Here is a 6707-nt window from a genome sequence, read left to right on the forward strand (position 1 = left end):
CTGTCTGCCTCAGCCTTGAACGTACTTAATGGTCCCACCTCAACAGCCCTCAGTGGTAAATAATTCCATTGATTTCATCACACAAAGTGAAGAAATTACTTATACTCTGTGCCTTAACCCCTTCCTCTGAGATTGTGTTCTCTGGTCCTTGACTCTGCCACCAGGGGAAACACTGTTTCCACATCCACCAAGTCAACCTCCTCAAGAAGCTTATATGTTTCCGTAATGGGTCTTCTCATTCTTTGAAATTCCAATGAATAGAAACCCAGCCAACTCAACCTATCCTCTTTCAAAAATCCCTCCACTTTCAAAATCAACCCAGTAAAGCCTCTCTGGACTGTGTCCAGTAACAATATACCTTTCCTCAGATAAAGGGACCAATCCATCTGTGGTCAGATTAGTGCATTGTTCACTCTAACAGGAATCCCTATTTTTAGACTCCACTCCCTTTAAAATAAATGTCAACATTCCATCTGCCTTCCCTGTTAAACATGTACACTAGATGTTTGTGATTCATACATGAGGATTCTCGAATCCCTCTGTGCTGGAAGTTTCTGCAGGCTTTCCTGCAGAATATTAAATAATATTCAACTCGTTGATTCTTCCTCACTAAATCCAGAAACTCACATTCTCCTACATTATATTCCATCTACAAAGTCACTTAATTCATCTATTCCCACTACTGACTCATTTTATCATCCTCACTACATGTCTTTCCATCTGTTTTTCTGTCACCTGCAAACTTGGAGTTAGTACATTCACTTCCCTCATCCAAGTCATCAATACATACAGCAAATAATTCTTCCCCCAATACTGATTACTGTGGCACTCTAGACCTCCATTATCTCACCGTCCATCCTGTATTAGTTAGCCAATCCTCTTATCTATATTAATATACTACCCTCAATACCATGGGATCTTATCTTATTATGCAGCTTTATGTGTGTTATCTTATCAAATGTCTTTCTGGAAATTCAAATATATTACAATTACTGGTGCCCCTTTGTCTATTCTGTTTGTTACCTGCTCAAGTTTGACAGGTATGGTTTTGACTTCATGCTTGATTATCTATGATGCATTTTGAAATGTTCTGCTATCACATCCTTTCACATTTTCCCAATGGCAGGCAATAAGCTCACCAACTTATAGTTATGCTTTTCTCTGCCTCCTTCATTTTTGAATAAGAATGTTACATTTTACAGATTTTGAATTGTCTGGCACTTTTCCAGAATTGAAGGATTCTTGGAAGATTGCTACCAGTGCATCCATTATCTCTGTAGTGATTCTCTTTCATATCCTGGGGTGCATCCTATCAGCTCCAGAGACTTATTAGCCTTTGGCCTTATTAGTTTCCCTCGTCTTTTTGTCTGTAATAGCTATTGTAAATATTTTGTACCCCTTTAGCCCCTGATTTAGCATTTTTGTAATACATGTTCTTTGCCATGAAGACTGATGCAAAGTATTTATTCAACTCATTTGCTTGCTCATTCTCCATTATTCATTCCTCAGCCTGATTCTCTAAGGGGCTTATATTCACTGTGGCCTTTCTCATTCTTTTTATATATTTAAAGAATCTCTATTGTCCATTTTTATATGACTTGTTAGCTTGTTCTTATACTTTATTTCCTTGCTCTATTATTATTGGGTCATCCTTTGCTGGCTTTTAAAACTTTCCTAATCCTTTGGATTACCTCTTTCTTACAGCCCCTCTTGAAGTAACTCCACAGAGGTCCCTATCCCAACACCAAGTCTCCCTTTATTTACACATAAGTTTAGTGCTGCATCAGTCAGAGTCAGGTACCATAGTTTTCTGTATCACTGACACTCACTCTTTTCAAATGTCAGCCAGGGCTCCCTGATTGAATGGATTAAAAGCCCCAATCATGGAATTCATATTTTACAAAGTCCTGCTGACTGACCTCATTGCAATTACTCCACTTCTGACTCACTGGAACATGTATTTATTGTGCGCAATACACTATTTTCTTCAATGTTGACCTTCACCTTCTTTGTCACTAAACTCCTTTCCAGATCCATTCCAGCCAACTCTGCCCTCACTTGTAAGTAATGTCTCGAACTTAAGTTTAGCACAGTTGTTTCTGATCTAAGCTTCACCTCTCAAACTGAAATGTTAGATTTTACCATGTTGTGGTCACTGTTCTCTAGGGATCTTTGACTCTGAGATCATTTATTAAATCAGATTCATTACACATTGCCAGATGCAAATTAGCCTTATCCCTTGTTAGATTCATGGCATATTGTTCTTTAAAGTGTAGCACTAGAAAAAGAACAGCAGGTCAAGCAGCATCTGAGCAGCAAGAGAGTCGACATTTTGGGTTTAACCCTTCATCGGGATGTGGATGAAACATCAGCTTTGTTATTTAATATCTCCATCCAAATAGTTTCTACATCATCCAAGTTAAGGTTATTCCTACTATTCTATTTATTCCATCCTCTACTAGCGATGCTACTCTGCTGCCCCTTCCTTCCTATCTGTTGTCTTAAAACTTTTCCTAGCTTCGATCTCTTAATGAGTATATAACCACAACTGTGATAAAATCATACCCACTAACATCTATATGCTGTTAATTTATTTATTTCATTCTAAATACCATACACATTCAAGAAAAGAACTGTTAATTTTGATCTCTTACTATTATTTCCACCTTTGACCTTCTCTGCTGCTGTTTTTTAGTCTTTGCACACTCTAGCTCTTCTTGCCCCACTCTCAGTACTATTATCAGAACAGCTGCCCTGAAATTCTACCATATCCTTTTGTTCGTACGCGGACATTTCCTCTCTCCCACACCATCCAACCAGCCTCCATCCAAAATCCAAGATTGAGGACAGGAAACATTTCTGGCTATAACAGCTGCTCCTTTTTTGACGTATTTTAGGTGCTGGAGGTGATTTCTTCGAATTGCAGGAGCAGCAATTACTGTTTCATATGCTGTTGCATTGTTTTGGAACTTTGGATAAAAAGAGTCATAACAACATCAGTTTTAAAAGGGAGAATAACAGACAAAGGAAGCACATGGTGAGGTCAGTGCAGGAGAGAGAGAGAGAGAGAGAGAGAGAGAACCTGCACAGTTAATGGCTTTGATGTTTGATTTTGTGTATCGCTGGACATTGGAGTGCATCTGGGAAAATTATCAAACAGTGAAATTCACAACTGATCTAGAAGGAACTGTTGGGCGAAGTTCACAGCACAGAATCAGATAAGTTAATTATTGTTTTCAGTGTGGCCTACAGAGAATCTGCAGTAATGAGTAGAGTAGGTTCTTTCTTGATTATATATTTTTGGAGATATGTCTCATGATTAAACTTAAAATATAAGCCATAGCTATTAATTTAACCTGGGGCAGTTTGTAGAAGAATAAGACGGTGTTATTTTCTGGGTCTGTAGATTGTGAAGAAGCAAAAATGGCCTTTAATAGAGTGATATGTACTTCTTGTCAGATGTGGGAGTTTAAAGAGAGTTTAAGAATTACTGCAGATTATATTTGCCATATGCTGCTAGCTGTGAATCTTATCAGATCGAATGGATCGGTTGGAGAGACAGTTAGAAGCAATGAGGAATTTATAACAGCAACAATATGTGATGGATGGCAGTTATAGGAAGGAGGGAAAGCCTCAGATACAGTCACATAGATGGGTTAACTCCAGGAAAGGTACAGACTGGTCAGCATGGACGGGTTGGACCGAAGGGTCTATTTCCATGCTATACATCTCTATGACTCTATGACTCTCTGTACACAGCCCTAATTATTAGGCTCACTAAACTTGGCCCTCGTACAGGTCATGTGATGTCCATGTGACTGGAACAGCTCACTTCTACCCCAGTACAGTGTCTCAGAAACTGAAACCCATTCCACTCATATCACTCTTTGCTCATGGCACATTATTACAATTTGATGTTTAACTCAACTGCAATCTGCAAATGGTTTGGCCGTTTTGTGGGAATTTTGTGTTATTTCCTCCTTCTTTTACCATTTAAATGAAAACCCAAGCTTCTTATGACTTCATAGGGTTTTTACTAATCTCCGCTAATTCTCAGTAATATGCCAGCAAATAGCAACACAAGCCTAGACATGTACGTCATATCACACCAGCTATTCCCAACATCTTCCTTCATGTGTTAAGAGTTTTACTTCAGTCTGTACAAGGTCTCAGCAAAGTCTTTGATCTTCTTTCTCCACAGCGAGAAGGTGAGATAGATCCTACATATTATTGCTTTCACTTGTAACACCACGAAACATGGCAGATTGTTCTGATGCAAGAAAGAGGTTGCTAATTAAATCTCCGGTTTCACAAGTCCTCCAAGGTCATAGGCTGGTATTTGTGTGACATGAGTGTTACTTGTCACTTGTCAGCCCAAGCTCAGATATTGTCCCAATCGTGTTGTTTTTGAACATGGACTGCTTCAGTATTGGAAGAGTCATGAAAGGTGCTAAACATTGTGCAATCATCAGTGAACTTCCCCATCACTGACATTGTAATGGAGGGAAGGTCATTGGTGAAGCAGCTGAAGGTGATTGAGCCCAAGATACTACCCTGAAGAACTCCTGCAGAGATATTCTGAAGCTGAGATGACTGATCTCCAAAAACCATCTTCCTATCTGCCACGTATGACTTCAATCAGCAGAGAGTTTGCCCATTGATTCCATGTTTGCTATGGTTCCTTGATGCAACACTAGGATGAATACAGCCTTGATGTCAAGTGTTGTCAATTTCACCTCATTGCTGGAATTAACCTCTTTTGTCCATGTCTGATCCAAGGTTGCAATGAGGTCAGGAGCTGAGTGGCCCTAGCAGAACCCAAACTGGGCGACACTGAGCAGGTTATCGCTGAGCAGATGCTGCTTGATAGCACTGTTCGTGACACCTTCCACAACTTTACTGATGATTGAGAGTAGTCTGATAGAGAAGTAGTTGGCTGGGCCAAATTTGTCTTGCTTTTTGTGTATGGAACATGCCTGGGAAATTTTCCACATTATCAGGTAGATGCTAGTGTTGTAACTGTACTAGAAGAACTTGGTTACAGAGCAGCAGGTCCTCAAACACAAGTCTTCAGTGCTACTGCTGAAACAATGTCAGGGCTCATAGCCATTACAGTATCCAGTGGCTCCAACAATTTAAAGATATCATGCACAGTGAATCGAGTTGGCCGAAGACTAGCATCTGGGATGCTGGAGACTGCCAGAGGAGGCCAGGATGGCTTAACCAATCAGCATTTACGGCTGAAGATTCCTGAAAATGCTTCAGCTTCATCTTTTGCATGATGTGTTGGGCTCTTCCATCAGTGAGGATGGGGATATTTGTGAAACCTCCTCCTTTACTGAGTTGTTTCATTGTCCACCACTATTTACGAATGGGTGTGGCAGGACTGCACAACTTAGATCTGATCTGTTGGTTATGGAATCATTCAGTTCTGTTCATCACTTGCTGTTTATGGTTTTGGCATGCAAGGAGCCATAGGTTCATCAGGCTGACATCTTATTTTCAGGTATTCCTGGTTCTGCTTTTGGCATGCCCTCCTGTAGTCTCCATTGAACCAGGGTTGATCCGCTGGCTTGATGGTAATGGTTGAGTGGGGGAATATGCCAGGCGATGAGTTTGCACATTGTGCTGGAGTAGAATTCTGCAACTATTGATGGGCAACAGTGTCTCATGGATGCCCAATCTTGATTTGCTAGATCTTTTGGAAGTCTGTCTCATTTAGCACAAGTGTTAGTGCCATCCACAACACAATGGAGGGTATTCTCAATGAGAAGGCAGACCTTTGTCTCCACAAGCACTGTGTGGTGCTCACTCTTAATGATACTGTCACGGACATATGCATCTGCAGCTGTCAGATTGGTGAGAATGAGGTCAAGTTTATGTTTCCCTTTTGTTGACCCCCTTACCACCTACTGGATCCAGTTTAGCAGATATGTCTTTTAGGATCCGAACAGCTCAATCACTAGTGTGAGCCACTGTTGGTGGCAAACATTGTAATCCCGATTTACACCCTTGCCACCTCAGGGCTTCCTCCAAGTATTGTTCAAAATGGAGTGGTACTGATTCATCTGCAGAAGGAGGACAGTACTTGGTAATCAGCAGGATGTTTCCTTGCCCATGATTAACCTGGAGCCATGAGACCTCATGTGGTCCTGAATCGATGTTAAGGACTCTAACAGCAAGTCCTTCCTGATTCAATACACTATGTCACCAGTCTGTTGGATCTGTCCTGCTGGTGAGACAGGACATATCAGTGATGGTGATAGCAGTGTCTGGGACATTCTCTGTCAAGTATGATTCCATAAGTGTGACTATGTCAGACTGTTGCTTGATTCATCTGTGAGACTGTTCTCCCAAGTTTGGCACCACTCCCAGATGTTCTAGATTAATGCCTACTCATTGATGGATGTCCACCAGACCAATTCTGGCCACCCATAATGACAACTACGATTGAAAGATTTTTCCAATGGCATCCCCAATGTCTGTGCCAGAATAACACCTAGGAAGTAGTGGTGTTGCATTACTCTTAACCCATTGAGCATACCTGGGTTGTTTCCATGTCAGTTGATGCAGACTCCATGGTACAGTTCACTTTGAAATTAAACAAGTAATTTACTTTCACTGTCTTATAATTTGGGTGAGGACACCTAATTGTGGAGCCACTGATATGATACAGTTCCAGTCTGGTCACTAGCTTCTAATGAGCT

Source organism: Chiloscyllium plagiosum, unplaced genomic scaffold, assembly GCF_037043375.1.
Source record: "Chiloscyllium plagiosum isolate Xiang-an unplaced genomic scaffold, Cpla_swu_hap1 HiC_scaffold_26, whole genome shotgun sequence".
Taxonomy (NCBI): domain Eukaryota; kingdom Metazoa; phylum Chordata; class Chondrichthyes; order Orectolobiformes; family Hemiscylliidae; genus Chiloscyllium; species Chiloscyllium plagiosum.